General features: G+C 37.0%; 2 long non-coding RNA genes across 13 annotated transcripts in view; one reads left to right on the forward strand and one right to left on the reverse strand.

Moving 5' to 3' along the window:
* LOC123385164 overlaps window positions 1–16,178 on the forward strand; it is a 56,609-nt gene that overhangs the window by 29,910 nt on the left and 10,521 nt on the right. For 6 of the 9 annotated variants that reach the window (XR_006597318.1, XR_006597311.1, XR_006597310.1 and 3 more), the window contains 5 exons: window positions 1,317–1,467; window positions 4,531–4,624; window positions 5,897–6,011; window positions 6,819–6,883; window positions 11,070–11,128. This is a non-coding gene — a long non-coding RNA (uncharacterized LOC123385164). The remainder of the gene's footprint in view (window positions 1–1,316; window positions 1,468–4,530; window positions 4,625–5,896; window positions 6,012–6,818; window positions 6,884–11,069; window positions 11,129–16,178) is intronic. The other 3 variants (XR_006597313.1, XR_006597314.1, XR_006597316.1) reach the window with 3 other exon arrangements.
* Window positions 1–16,178, reverse strand: part of LOC111560084 — a 132,554-nt gene that overhangs the window by 17,771 nt on the left and 98,605 nt on the right. The gene's annotated exons all lie outside the window — the stretch shown is intronic.

The raw sequence follows: 16,178 nt of genomic DNA on the forward strand, positions 1-16,178 counted from the left end.
GGTGGACTAATGTGTTGTGATGGTTGCTATGCTTGTGATCGAAAGAATGACTCACTATTCGTCTATTTATTATTTATGGATTACATGGTGGGCCAGCAGAGAAAGAGAAGAAGAAAACTTGCAAACTAAAATCAATACAAATAATAGCCTCTCCCAAGAGAAATCCCAGGGGCTTAGGTATCTCTCTTCTTTCTATCTTTGAGCCTTCTTTTTCTCTCTCACTTTTTTCTTTCCGTCTTTGCTCTAAAAGCAATTCTCTATGAGAGACTGTTTCACTATTATGCTCTCTTCTTCGTAATCATTAATGTTTTTGCTCTGCCTTTTCCTAAATGTTCCATTTTAAATTAAAATGGTAGAGATATGATACCCTTTGATTAATTCTTCTCTCCATTATAGTTTGTGGAAAGTATATGTTCAACGGTAGACACTGTTCAAGACCAGGATGACAGTCAATGTGAATAATAAAATATGTAATATTTATATTTTGCTCTTCCTAATAACTATATGAGATAATCCCTTCTTACTAGTCAGTAGTAAGTTTACATGAAGCAGTATGATGAATATACATATGTCTATAACATATACATATACCATTTTGTTCATGGTCTTCAGGATTTTATTTTCTTATATAGGACTATACTGGGATGGGTTTCACATTGATATGAATAGCACCTCAACATTAAATATATTATTAATGGGTTAAACAAGAAAATGAAGTGAGCAAATTAAAAATTATATATTATCTGGAATCACTGCAAATAGTTTTTTTTTAACGTTTATTTTTGAGACAGAGAAAGACAGAGCATGAAGGAGGGAGGGTCAGAGAGAGGGAGACACAGAATCTGAAACAGGTTCCAGGCTCTGAGCTGTCAGCACAGAGCCCGACGCGGGGCTTGAACTCACGGGCCACGAGATCATGACCTGAGCTGAAGTCGGCCACTCAACCGACTGAGCCACCCAGGCACCCCACAAATAGTTTTTTTTAAAGCAGCCTTTCCAATATTCTACTTCTGTTCACTAAAGTTGGGTAATAATTTAAGTAGTTGAACAGAAACAGAGTTTATGAATCTATTTACTTCTTGAAAAAAATAAGTGCTGTTCAAAATGTAAAAAGAAACGTGTAAGTTTTATGTTTAAGTTTGCTGGTATAAATTTCTATAATACTTTCTACAAAAATAGTTTCCTTCAATATATTAATTAATAATGTGCCAATTTTTTTTCTTGTATCCATTCATATCAAGTGCTAACTATATTCTTTCTGTCATCACATTTATAATTGGATTATCTGCCTGAGAGTTTATTTTATTGTTTTTCAGTTCAAAAATGGGAACTTGATTTAATATAGCCAAAAGAGTGATGGTTGATGGAGTCAAATTATGAAGGGTCTTGTGGCCCACAGAAAGACACTGATTTTGATTCCAAGCAAGATAAGAAGGCATTAGATAATTTTCACTGATGAAAAATATGGTAAGATTCAGTTTAAAAACTTTCACTTTAGTCACTCATTTGATAATGGACTGAAGAGGCCAAGAGAGGACTGGGAAAACAGCAAGAAATGATCAAGGTGGTAGCAGCAGGGATAGTAACAAGGTGGCTGAGTTCTTGGCATATATTTGAAGGATTTAATTCCCCCAACAGGATTTCCTAATGGCATGAACATATAAAGTGAAGAAAAGAGTTAAGGAAGACTGAGGTGGTTGATATGAACATTTCAAAGATGAAACTTCTTTTAACTCTGAAGGAAAAAACAGAAGAAACAGTAAGGTCTTAGGAAAAACATATTAATTTGAGATGCCCATTAGATGCTTATCAAGCATCCAAAGAACCATGTGGTTGAAAAGTTTGATGAAAGAATCCAGAGTGCAAGGAGGGTATAAATTTCCCAGAGGGTAAAATTTCCCAAAGACACATTAAACATTATACTTTGCTACTGAATGTTAAGTTGAAATGATAATTTTTTGAAATTTTTACATAGCATCTTGGGTCCTGCCATCAAAACTAAGAATATGCATATTCAAAAAGTATGAAATCAAATTTACAATTCATATTGTCTGAATATTGCCATGGTTTACACACCTTTCAAAAGTTAACAAGTCCTTACAAATATGTGACGTTAGTGGGATTGCTTCATCTTTTGAAGAGGCTATGAACTAATAGCAAGTTTGCATAACTGTTAATCATATTTTGATTTCCATAGCACCTTAAGGTTGTGTGAGAAATGAATGTCTTCTCTCCAAAATAATCAAAACCTAGCTTTTGACAGACTTATAGTGCAGCAAAGTATGTATACTTTTCCTTAATAACTTACAGTAAATTATAGGTCCAAATCACATATAGAAAAAATTGATTATACAGTCAATTCTTCCTATTCATATAGTTGTGCTCTGTATAGTCTCTACAAAGATTGCATTAGCTAATACTGAACAAGTGTTCCTAGGGGAACTATAGAGCTGGTTCCTGCAAACTCTGGTTACAACATTTTCATCAGCTTAGCCTTGATCAGTACATAGCTTTGTCTTATAGAAGTTTCCTTCCAACAGCACCTTACTTAATATATATCACTGATTCATGTACAGTGAACTCATGGCCAATAGCATTGTAACTCATATCTGAAGGGAGCTTATCTAACACATGTACTCATTTCCTTTCTCCATGAGGCACATCACAGCCTTCTTGCACTTAGGAACACTAGACAGCACTTGAGCACTATATCTGGGGTCATTTTAAATAGTAAAATCACTAAAAGCTAAAAAATGTGAAATATGTCACACTAAATAGACTATGAAAAAGGTGCATTTGTAGTATGCGAGCTGAAATAAGAAGGCAGAGCACTGTACTCTTTCAACTTCCCTGGAAACATACACATAGAATGACTTCAATTTTTAGCCACTCCATACAAATCCAAGCATGACCATGAATGAGCTGCAAGTATTGATTTGGGGGGTTACAAAAAACTTTAATGCATAGGCAAGTTGACAAATATAGAATCTGTGAATGAGGATCTATTGGTCATATACGCCTATATTCTTAGATTCACATCTAAATGTCCACTCCTCCCCCATAGACAATAAAATGTCAACTACTTAGTAGCAGAATGGGAAAACAATACAACAAATGAAAAATAAAAAACAAAAAGCATAAAGCTGTATCATAATGTCAGTGCTATCCTAATGAAGAAAAGTTAGAATGAGGGGGAAATTATTGCTGGATACTAACAGAAACATTTTGTTGGTCTGTAACTGCTTTGGCTTGATGTAGATTTTCAAACCAGTATTTTTGGTGGTTCTATATAATTTTTCCTTGTAAATATCACGCCTATTATCTCTATTAATGTCATTATTTTTATTTCACTCTAAAATGGGTTTCAGCTATTATATATGCTATGGTAGAACATGCTGTATTAGTTGATTTTAAATTGATCCTTGTTACCAACACTATCATAGTCCCCTTCACTCTCCTATTGAGATTATTGCTTTTCTGTGGCCAGGAAGAATAAGATGAATTTTGAATTTTTAAAATTCTACAGAATATATTTGGGCATCTGAACAAAAAGAATAATGCTTGATCATTGTCCTTTGTTTATAAGGAAACCTGAATGAGAGAGTATGAGAATCTGTAAATATTTCAAATTAAGCAATATTTGATTATTAACACAATAAGATAATCAATGCACAATGGTTTTTCAAATTACTTTACTTACCTTTGTTCAAAATTTGCCAATGCATTAGGTCTCAATGTTGAATCATATCAATATCTTTATACCACACTCTTTTACAAATATATTTTAAGTATTATTACGATGTAGGCAGGCCGGCTCCAAGGATCCAGAGGGGGTCCCACAGGACCCACCAAGAGGATCCTTGGCTATGTACAGGATAGAAATCAAACGTAAGCCAGCAGGAAGTGAATCAGAGTTTACTGAAGATAGACAGAGGGAGTTCAGATGCAGGTGGAGAGTCTGGGAGATTCAGAAAGGAAAGGAGAGTCTCATCTTTGCTTTGGGTTTGGGGGTTTTATTGAGGATTGTGCTCTGGTGTATGTGTCCTTCTAGGCATCCAGATACTGGTAAGAACAAGGACAACAGTCCAGGTGTCCTCCATAAATCTCTTATTCCTTAGAACCAGGGGGTCTTGGTATCAAGACTTCTAGCACTGGTGGTCTGGAATATGCACACGATGGCTTCATCCACTCATTCTTGCCTGATCCGTCCTTGGATGTTATCTATTATGCTGGAAGCTCTAAAGAATCATTAACTACTTGTCCTTTACAAGGAGAACATACAGTATGAAGCCCGTGTAAGGTAGGGGTGCAGGTCTTATCAAGAATAGAAGCAGGAAAAGGAGCAAAAAGCAGATTTCTATGGAGTCCCTTCAGCTTCCCTATTCTTAATTATATTAACAAAAATAGCATTGTATAGTTTTTCATTTGTCCCATCTGATATTTCTAAAGCTATCTTTGCTATCTAAATTTTACTTCCTTTCTTTGCTGTATATTTATATTCTTTGAATGAGTTTTACTCTGCTGTTCTAGATTTCAGGTAATTGTCACAGTTGTGTATCGCTTTACCTATCACCTACCAGTGCAGACCAACTGAGCCAGACACGAAGGGAGAAGGATTATGTATGTAAGTAAATACTGAATCACAGTTTATAGAATAATTTAGTCTCATTGCTTTCGATGACTTTTGGAAACTCAAAGTATCTACTAGATATCACACTTAAATGAGTAGTTAGTTATCATGAAAACACAGAACTAACGATGCTCACTTGCACTTGGGTTAGAATTATGCTACTTACATATCACTTGGTCATGGTGCTTAAAATCTTTTCATTAGGGGCGCCTGGGTGGCTCGGTCAGTTAAGCGTCCGACTTCGGCTCAGGTTATGATCTCACGGTCCGTGAGTTCGAGCCCCACGTCGGGCTCTGTGCTGACAGCTCAGAGCCTGTAGCCTGTTTCAGATTCTGTGTCTCCCTCTCTCTCTGCCCCTCCCCTGTTCATGCTCTGTCTCTCTCTCTCTCAAAAATAAATAAACGTTAAAAAAATTAAAAAAAATATTTTCATTAAATATCCCTATGCAAATATATTATTAATAAACATTTCAAATTAATACATATCTCATATCAAACAATATTTGACTATTACACATTTGATTCAAGATTTGTTCAGCCAGTACTTATACCAACTATCAAAAATTCATGTTCATAATTCGTGTGTGTGTATATCTATATATAGATATATATATAGATACACAAATTCTACACTCCCTGTTTTTAAAGATGCATCAGTCTATTGTCTTTCACTGATTATTTTGCTTTTAAATCATTTCTTCTGGTCAATCATTTTGTCTTGATACCTACTGGCACATTGATTAGTTTGTGACACATCAAAAATAAAAAAAGTCAGAAAAAGTGTAGAGTGAAGAAATACTGTAACAGAACTAACTTGAGCTTGCTCCTTGGTGAATCACAGATAGAAACCATAGCAGGTAGAGTTGTTGCACAAAGCAAACTATTTGCAGCAAACAAGGAGATCATGGAAAATAACCGCCACAACTGTGATTTACCAAACAAAGGTAAATGGGTTCCTTTTATTTAGGGTTAGGGATAAATAGTTACAAAGGGAGGCCTTGTTCATCATTTGTAGAGGCGGGCGAAGCATTGCTCCTGTGACTTAAGGAAACATGCCAATCAATGCATTGGATGTCATGTAAATGAGTCTTGTGCCTTGGGCAGAGATCTTAGTATTATAGTGAGATAAAGGTAACTGTTGGGAACTCCAGGACTCACTTCGTGGTCTATCTGTGCAGGCCTGAGTTGGCATTAAGTTCAAACTGGCCTGGGTGGTCTGGGTCGCTGGAGTTCCTCCTCCAGGTGGTGGTTATTGCTTCCGGGGTAGTTTTGATTTCCACAGGGGATGCTTTGCCTGTATGGTCTTTCGCCACAGTGACAAGATAAACTGGAAAGAAGAGATTACATAAAATTGCAGGACAAAGATCGGTGGGTACAAGCAGGTGAGCAGTAAAGGTCATGTCTTGGGGTGTAGCTGGTGACAATATTATAGCAAAAGAAGTTTTTAAGTGTCATTGCAGGAGCATATATTAAAAGAGGCTGTGGCCTGAAAGCTCACAGAGAGAAAAAACTGAGAGGGTTGGGGTGGGAGGTCAGGACATAGCAATTATTCTGCATTGTTCTCTTCAACTTATTAACCACTAAGTTCCCTGGAAAGAAAATACACACTTGGTTCCTATGAATTACTGGAGCTGTACTTCACATTTTTGTCATCATTTGAGAAATAGTACAGTTAAAACATGCATCAGTGTTTTACCTTTCTTGACATTTTAGACACATAGCATTTGGAAAAGAAACTAATTATAGAAACTTTCACTTGATTAACCCAAAGTATTTTAGTAAAACAATATCTTGATTAAGCCACATAAATCATAACTCTTAATGTTTTTATCAATGGAGATCATGTATATTTTTACTGAGTCCAAATCAATAACAGAAATAAATTAATGATGAAGTAGCAAAGACCATATGGTAAATTCAATTAAATTAATTAAGAATTTAATTAGAAACAAACATGTGCCTAGTAGTCTATTAAATATTGAAGGGCACACAAAGGAAGCACAGGGTACAGAACATCTTCTCCAGATACATACAACAGCACTTGAAAAATACATGAGATACACACCTGAAATAATTAAGATTAAGGTAATTCAGAACTTTGGAATTGGAGTGGCATGGGTAAAAAACTTAGAACCCCAGCTTCTAAATCTTTAACTTTGGGCACATTGCTTGAATTCTTTAATCCTCAGGGCCTCAACTATACAATGGGACTATGAACAAACACATCAATGGATTGCTTCAAGAGTAAAATGAGGTATGAATATAAAAGTTTATGAAATACCCATCATACTGTAGATATTTTTAAAGTGGTAAAACGTGAAAATATGGTGGTTCATTCACCTCACACGGTAATGGCTACATAGTATCTAACCATATAGAGATGCAATGATATGGATATTAAGAGGAAAGACTACATCTGTGTACAGCATGATGCTATATGGAATGGTATAAAAATGATTTTTCGGATAGGTTGAAATTATAGGTGATATTTATTTTATGTTTTATTTTGTCTATATACTCTTCAAATTTTTTGGAATAGTTTTTGTAACAGTCATGGATTACTTTTTAACCATGAAATTGAGTAATGAATGAGATACATTGTACTCGTCAGTGTTCTCATGAAGTAGAACCAACTGGAGAGAGAGAGAGACGGAGACAGAGACAGAGAGAGAGAGAGACAGAGACAGAGATTGGTTGATTGCTTATGAGGAACTTGCTCACACAATTATGGAGGATGAGAAGTCTCATGATATTCCATCTGTAAGCTGAAGACTAGCAAAGCCCGTAGTCTATCGACCATACACTCTGTGTCCAAAGCCTGAGAACCAGGGGACCCACAGGTGTCAGTCAGCCCCAGGGGCAGACGAGAATGTGATCCAGATTCACTGTTAGCTGAAACACAAATTCTGCTTTCCTCCAACTTTTCATTCTATCAGGCCTTCAGTGGTTTGGATCCTGTCCACTCACACTGGAGAGAGCAATCTGCTTTACTCAGTCTACCAATTCAAAGGCTACACTCTCCCAGAAACACCAATAATAGACATACCCAAAAATGTTAAGCCAACTTCTCACCACCCTGTGATCCAGTCACACTGACACATAAAATTATCCTTCACATATACTGCACAGACATGATATTTTAAGAACAATTAGGTATGGAAAATTTACTATCAGAGAATAAATACTATCTCTTCTACCTTTCTGTAGTTGTAAGAAGGTTATGCATGTAGGGCATGAGCTTCAAAGCACTGGATATAGTGATGGCTCCCTCTTTGAAATATTTTGTATTAGTCTTCTAGGGCTCCCATAATACAATATCACAGATTGGGTAGATTAAATAACTGAAACATTTTTAATCACAGTTCTGGATCACAGTTCTGGAGGTTAGAAGTCCAAGACCAATGTGCCAACAGAGTTTGTTTCTGGTGAGATTCTCTTTCCGACTTCTAGATGTTTGCCTTCTCGTTGTGCACTTACGTGTCCTTTCTTCTAGGCAAATGGGGAAAGGAGATCTTTGGTGTCTGTCTTTTCTTATACGGATACTAGACAAACCAAATTTGGGCCTCACAATTATTGTCACTTAACCTGACCTATCTCCTGAAAGGTCCTGTCTCCAAATACAGCCACACTGGGGGATAGAGCCCCAACATGTAAATTTTGGGGGGACATAATTCAGTCCATGACATCTTTATTGATTTAAACTTCTATAAGACACAATCTCTTTTGATGTCTCTTACTCTTTTACCAAACCATGATACTGACTTTGTGGGTGTGCAAAATGTGTGTAGGTGCACAGAGTATCCTACTAGAAAGAATCCCCTGATTGTTTATATTCTTTGCTGTTGTCGTCCTGAAGTTATTAGTAATTTTGATTAATGAATTTTGTTTTATACAGCAGGTTTTGGTTCCCAGGAAAATTAGGTGGAAGGTGCAGAGATTTCCCAAACACCCTCATCCCTGCCCACACACTGTTTCCTCCACTTATCACTATCCCCCACTAGAGGATAAATCTATTACAATTGACTAAACTACACTGACACATCATTATCACTCACAGTCCATACTTTATGTAAGGGTTTTCTTTTGCTTTTGTATATTCTATGGATTTTGACAAATTACATAATGACATGTACCCACCATTCTCCTATCGTGCAGGATAGTTATACAGCCCTAAAAATTTTTTGTGCTGCCTATCCATCCCTCCCTTCCCCCAACCCCTTGATGGTCACTCATCTTTTCACTGTCTCCGCAGTTTTGTTTTTCCAGAGTATCATGTAGTTGGAATCATACAGTATACAGCCTTCTCAGATTGGCTTCTTTCACTTGATAATATGTATTATATATTTCCTCCATGCTTTTTCATGGCTTGATAGCTCATTTCTTCTTATCAGTGGATCATACTCCATTGTCTGAATATACAAAGTTTATTTATCCATTTTCCTACTGAAAGATATCTTGGTTGCTTCCAGGTTTTAGTAGTTTGTTTTTTTTTTCCATAAGACTTTTAATATTTGATTCTACTCTCTTATTGCTTGCATGGTTTCTATGAGAAATTGTACATAATTCTCTTTGTTCCTTAAGTTTTTTTCCCCTTCTAACTTTGTTCAAGATTTTTTCATTATCTTTGATTTTCTGAAGTTCAAGTATGATTTGCCTCAGTACAGCTTTTTTCTTTTTACATTTATCCTTCTTGGTGTTGTCCTTAAGATCTCTGCAGATCTTCCTAGATCTGCAGTCAGGTGTCTGGCATTAATCTGAGGACATTTTCAGTCATTTATTGCTTCAATTATTTCTCCTGTTCTTTTCTATTTCTCTGGCATTCCAATTTATGCATTTCGTGCCTTATGTAGTTGCCCCACAATTCTTGGATATTCTTTTTTTTCCCAAATACTTTTCTCTTTGCAGTTTTTGAAGTTTCTATTGTCTAATCCTTGAGCTCAGTCATGCCCAATCTTTTCCTGTGTCCAGCAAAGACATTCTTTTTTACTACACTGTGTTTAATGTCTAGCATTTCTTTTTTATTCATTCATTTTTATTCATTCATTCACACTGTGTTTAATGTCTAGCATTTCTTTTTTATTCATTCATTTTTATTCATTCATTCACATTATCTGTATGTTCTTGCGTGTTGTCTATGTTGTCCTTTAAAGTCCTATCATATTAATCATAGTTTTAAGAAAATCTCGTATCTGTTTAATTCCCAATTCCTTGCCATATCTGTCTCTGGTTCTGATGGTTGTTCATTTTCTTCAGACTCTGCATTTTTCCTCTGAGTGTGCCCTGGGATTTTTGTTGAAAGGTGTATATGATCTTCTGCGTGAAAGAAACTGCTATAAATCTTCGTTTACTAATGCAGTAAAGTGTGGGGGAACGGGATGTGTTCCGTAATCCCATGATTGGGTGTCAGGCTTTTGGTGGGGCTGTGTACCTGAATTGTGAACCTCACCAGTGCTGCTCTTCTTTGCTCAAATAGGTGAGACGCAGTGGCTGAAGTTCACTGAAGCAGTGTTTCCCCTCCCCCCCCACCCCCCCCCAGAAAACGGCTAGAGGGGGCTGAAGTCGGGGAGCTCCTTGCTTGCAAGTGTCAGACTCCAGTGAAAGTGTCTCCTCAGAGCCAGTTTTGTAAAGAACAGCAAACTTTGGTGTCTTTCGGAAGGACTCATTTTCCCCTCTGCTCACCAGAACCCTGAGGGGATTTTTCTACAGGATTCACTGTGAGGCCTGGTGCAGCTCCGAGAGGTAAAGTTGGGTCCCCCTGGAGTTTTTCCTCTCTCACACTTGTCTACACGGAGACTCCAGCAACTTGCCAATTACAGTTGCGGTTTTCCAGCCCCAGAACTGGTTCCTGTGCAGGTTTCTGCACGTGGCTTTCTGGTACCATAGTTGTGATTCTCTGTATCTGCTTGTCTCTCACTCTCTCTGATTTTGCAGGCAAGAGTTTGCCCTGGGAATCTGACTTTTCTGAAAGATCTATGAAGAGGTTGATTTTTTAGTTTGTTCAGGTTTTTTACTTGTCATTATGATGGAGTGAAGACTTCCACGCTTTGTAAACGCTGGACTGGAAACCGGAAATAATTCAAGTTCTCAGCAATTTTTTTAACAAGGGGCCCACATTTTTGAGTACTGCAACTTGTGTAGGACAGACCGTTAGGGTGCTCAGAGGCTCTCTCCTGCCTGCTTCCTCTCTCCCTTCCTGTTTTGTTCTCACCCTCATCCATACGACTGTCTAACCGTCTGTCCTCTGCTGACTTTTCCCAGATGCGCTATTCCCAACTGCCTACTTGGGATCTTGATTCTCATATCTAGTAAAATTCCAAAATATTTTCCTTGGAGATTTGTCATCATCATCATCATGAGGATCACCATACACACAATCACACAATTGAAAACAAACAAAAGTCTGAGAATCTTTTCATGTTTAATTCTTGTATTCCCTTTAGATTCTCCATCCAATTGAAGAGAATGTCCTTCCAGCTCTACCTCCAAAATCAATCCCAAGGTAGGCCACATCTCATCCTTTCTATTATTCTGGCATTAACTGCTATCAGTAATCAGGCCACATATAGTATGAACCCATGTATATGAGGTGCCCACAAAAAAACAAATTTATAGAGACCAAAAGCAGAGTAGTGGTTGCCTGAGGTTTGGGATGGGAATGGAGATTAACTGTAGGTGGACATAATGGACCTTTGGTGGGAAGTGAGGGGGAGGGTACTCTACAACCAATTCATGATGATGGTTAAACTGTTGGGTAGTTACTAAAAGTCAATGATTTGTACACTTGAGATGAATAAACTTGATGGTATAAAATATACCTCAACAAAGCTATTGAAAAATAAATAAATCCTTAATCTGTTCCCTTTCTCCTAAACCTGTACCTATAGAATGTATTCTCTACTCAACTGCCAGAATAAAAGTTCCATCAGTCACTCCTTGTCAGGTTTCCATTTTGTATTCCACTACAGTCTCAGTGCACTTGGCTGCTTTTGATTCATGTTTCTTGAGCTAGCAAACATCATTCCTGACTTGGGCTATGCTCGTATCTGTTGTTATCTTGGCTCATTGGTTGGTGTCTTCTCATTATTCAAGCGTAATATCAACACTCAAAAGAGCTTCCTACATAGCCTAGCTAAATCGCTCCCTCACTTTATCCTAATTTTCTTCATACCAAATATTGGTCTCCTAAATTCTTCTTTTTGTGTTTATGTTTATCTCTTTGGATTTGCTTCTTCCATCAGAATGGAAGTTCCTTGAAAGCAGGGATTCTGCTTATTGGTTCACCATGAAATTCCTAATGCTAAGATTAGTAGCTGTTATAGGTTAGGGGCTTCCATACTTCCTGACTGACCTTAGAAATGAAGCCTAATAGTGAATTCAAAAGACACCTTTAATTGTATAAGAAAAAAGATTTAAAAAGAAATCTAAGACACAGAGCTGCACATCTTTTCCTAAATACTGTGTCATTTTTCATAACATTCATAATATAAATGGGTCTTTAAAATGTTACCCATGCCAGACTTTTTTATCCACATTCCTCATCATTATAATTTTAATACTACTACTTACCAAGCATGGCATGTTCTAGCCTCAAACTGCTTTATAAATGATAACTGACATTAATTAATTAGTCATTATCTATTGATTTGTTGAATTAATCTCATTTCTAAAATTTCATTTTTATTAAAGATAATTAAGAAGGTGTCCAAACAGGATCTCAAGCCATATCTAATCATATCTCCTGTGCATATATTGTGTCTCAGTAAGAAATTGGAAATTCTTTTTTTCTGTATATTTCTAAATTAGTGCAGTTAAAGTGACCTTCAGCTAACACCTAATTTATTCATAGTCTCTCACTTTTCTTTCTAGATCTCAAAAATCTTAAAAATGTCCTATGATAATACATGTTCTTCTCATAGTCCAAAAAAGCTCACAGGCAATCAGAATAAATTCACTATTTCACTTCCTTATCTTTCAAAGTATCTTGAATTTTTATTTTTATTAATGTTTAGAAAGCATTTCTGCATTTTATCATACTATATTTTATCCTCAGATTTGGGATATTAGTAAATAACAACAACAAAAAAACCCCAATCCACATTTACTTTTTATATATAATGCTACACAGAGAACTTCTAACCCCCAGCAACAAAATATCAACAAAGTATGAAAGAAGAGAACTCATCTTTTCACTAGTATTTCCAAAGTATTTAATACTTTCATGTTCTTCATTAAGAGAGATAAGAAGATACTTTAAACACTGTAAAACCCATCCTAAATATCTGTTTTATATCATTTAAGTAGTATGAAGTGTAGTAAAATAGTAACACTCCCCGAATGGCAGGTTAAAAGTCTCAGTATTCATGTTTGCTACCTTTATTTTTTAAAATTTTAAATGTTTATTTTTGAGAGCATGATCAGGGGAGGGGCGGGGCAGAGAGAGAGAGGGGGAGACAGAATCCAAAGCAGGATCCAGGCTCTGAGCCTTCTGCACAAAGCCTGATGCACAGCTTGAACCCATGCACCGTGAGATAATGACCTGAGCAGAAGTCAGACACTTAACTGACTGAGCAACCCAGGTGCCCCTTGTGTTTGCTCTCTTATCTCTGTCAGTTATAGCAAAACTGAATAGGATTCGAACTATTCTATGGAGATCTATTGCCAACATACCAAAAATAACAAAATGTCATAAATGACGTGGCTGAGCCAACAACAAAATAGTATAAAACAATATTTTATTACTTGTATTCCATTAAAAAAATCTAGCTTTAAATTTAGTGTCTTATCATTTGCACATGTGGGTGACCATATTCACAGTACAACCTGAAGTCTACTTTGATGTAGGCATTTCCCCCCCCCATCATCTGCTTTTATAATCTTTTTCAAATTCCAACCAAACAAAAACAAAAAATTTACAAAGTTCATGTTAATGTATCAAACAATATTTCTGGTTGAAAGTAGGTTCGCTAAATACAATTTTGTGTTACCTGTTTAGAACAATTGGAAACCGACTTAGTTGAATGACTGAATATATTTTTATCTTAATTGGTTATTAAAGGGAAAAATTCCTATAAGCAGTATTACTGCTTTTTCTCTGAATATAGCACATAATGTATATGAATAATGTGTATTCGTATCCTTTCCTATTTGGTCTCCATTTAAATCAGTTATACTCTTTATAAGGTTAACCACACAGTTTTGAATATATGGTCGTATGTTTTAGTTGCAATGTAAATTTATATATTAAGGGAGTTACTAGGGTGGAAAATTTATTATTAGTTTTACTATCACCATTTACAACAATGGCAAGAGTATGTATTAGTTAGTTTCCTAGGGCTGCTATAACAAAGCAGCACAAGCTGGAGCTTTGAAAACACCACAAATTTATTCTTTGACAATTCCAAAATCAAGGTTGGTGTTGGTGTCATTTGAAGACTCTGAGGGAAGATCTGTTCCCTGCCTCTGTCCTAGTTTCTGGTGGTTGACAGAAGTTTTTGGTGTCCCTTGCCTTATAGATGTATCCATCCAATCTCTGCCTCCATGTTCTCATATTCAAATTTCCCATTTCTTAAAAGAGCATCCTTCATACTGGTTTAGAGCCCAAGCCAATGCAGTTTGACTTGACTACACCTGTAAAACCCTATTTCCAGATAAGGTTACATATTGAGGTTATGGGTAGATGTGAATTTGGGGAGAGGGCACTGTTCAACCCAGTCCTCTCCACCTTCTGTCCCCCCACCAATCCAAGTCCTTCTCACATGCAAAATACATTTACTCAATCTCAACATCCCTAAAAGTCTTAACCCATTCAAGCATTAACTCTGAATTTAAAATCTCATTTAATATCAACTCAAAAATATTCCAAATCTTATAAAATCAGATATAAGTGAGCCTCTGCATATTGCCCATCTGAGGACAAAATTCCTTTTTGTTCAATGATGAGCAAAACTAGAAAACCAGTTATCTGCTTCCAAGATAGAGTTATGGGACAGGGATGGAATATAGATTCCCATCCCAAAAGGGAGAAACTGAAACAAACAAACAAAAAAATATATATAGGGGTTACTGGTCTAAAGCAAGCGTGTATCTCATAAGAGCAAATTCCAATAGGTCTCTAGGCCTGAGAGTCATCTCACATGGCTTGATGCTCTGCCCTCTCAGCCCTGGGACAGCCCACAGTCCTGGCCATCCAAGGCACCAGACTTGTCTTTTCTGGCCTCAGCATCCTTGTCTCTGGTCTCAGCATCATTCTTCGTTTTGTCCCATCTCCCTCCTTTTTAGTCTAGGCCAGTAATGTAGCTATAAAATTCTCAGAAGCCTTATTATTTTTTTTCTGGGCTGTCAAGGGGATCCATACCATCAAATATGAGGATTCTCCACAGATCCCTCCTGGATAATCCCATCTCTATTCCTGGCTTCTGGAGAGAGGTTTATTGGATCCATAAGTCACATTCCTCATCTCTTTAGTGAAGATTGCCCAGATACACCCTTGGGTTTGTTTCCCAGGCCTACTGTCCTGATATACTGGGAAATTTTCAAGTTGTCAAGTGCTGATAACTTCGTGCTTTTCAGTTTCTCTCTTTCCTCTCACATTTCACCCTAAGCAGCAAAGAGAAATCAGGCTTCATCTTCTCCACACTGCTTGGATAGTTCCTCAGCTAAATATCCAAGTTTGTTACTTACATGATCTACTTTCCACCCAACAGAAGTTAATTCAGTCACATCCTCTGCTACTTTAAAGCAAAGGATCATCTTATTCCAGTGTCCAATAACATGTTTCTCATTTGTGTCTGAGACCTTACCAGAAGCACTTGAACATATTTCTGGCAGCATTCAGGTAGTGATAATACACATTCTCCTCAGATAACAGACATTTTCTCTACATCTCTTCTAACTTCTTTTTGAGACCTCACCAGAATTGCCATTAACATCAATTTTTTTTTAAATTTTTAACAATTATTCATTTTTGAGAGAGAGAGAGAGAGAGAGAGAGCGAGCGAGCATGAGTGGAGGAGAAGCAGAGAGAGAGAGGGAGACACAGAATTCAAGGCAGGCTCCAGGCTGTGAGCTGTCAGCACAGAGACCAGCACTGGGCTTGTACTCATGAACTGTGAGATCATGCCCTGAGCCACAGTCCAACACTTAACCAATTGAGCCGCCCACGTGTCCCAACATTATATCTAAAAACAATCTCTTTAAGGCTATCTCGGTATCTCTATCCTAAGCCTCAAAAGTCTTCCAGTCTCTACCTATTACCAATTCCAAAGCCACTTTCACATTTTCTGTATTTGTTGCAGTGATACCCAACTGGTTAGTACCAAACCTTTATGTTTCCATGGGCTTTTATATCAAAGTCCAACAAACCAGGGGGTTTAAAACAACGGAAACGTATTCTGTTACAGTTGAGAGGCTCAAAATCCAAAATCAAGGTATCAGCAGGGTTGATTCCATCTGAAGACTGTGAGGTAGAATCTGCTCAATGCTTCTTTTCCTAGCTTCTGGAAGCTGTCAGAAATTCTTGGTGTTCCTTGCCTTGTAGATGTATCATCCCA

This window comes from Felis catus, chromosome B1 (assembly GCF_018350175.1).
Source record: "Felis catus isolate Fca126 chromosome B1, F.catus_Fca126_mat1.0, whole genome shotgun sequence".
Lineage (NCBI taxonomy): Eukaryota > Metazoa > Chordata > Mammalia > Carnivora > Felidae > Felis > Felis catus.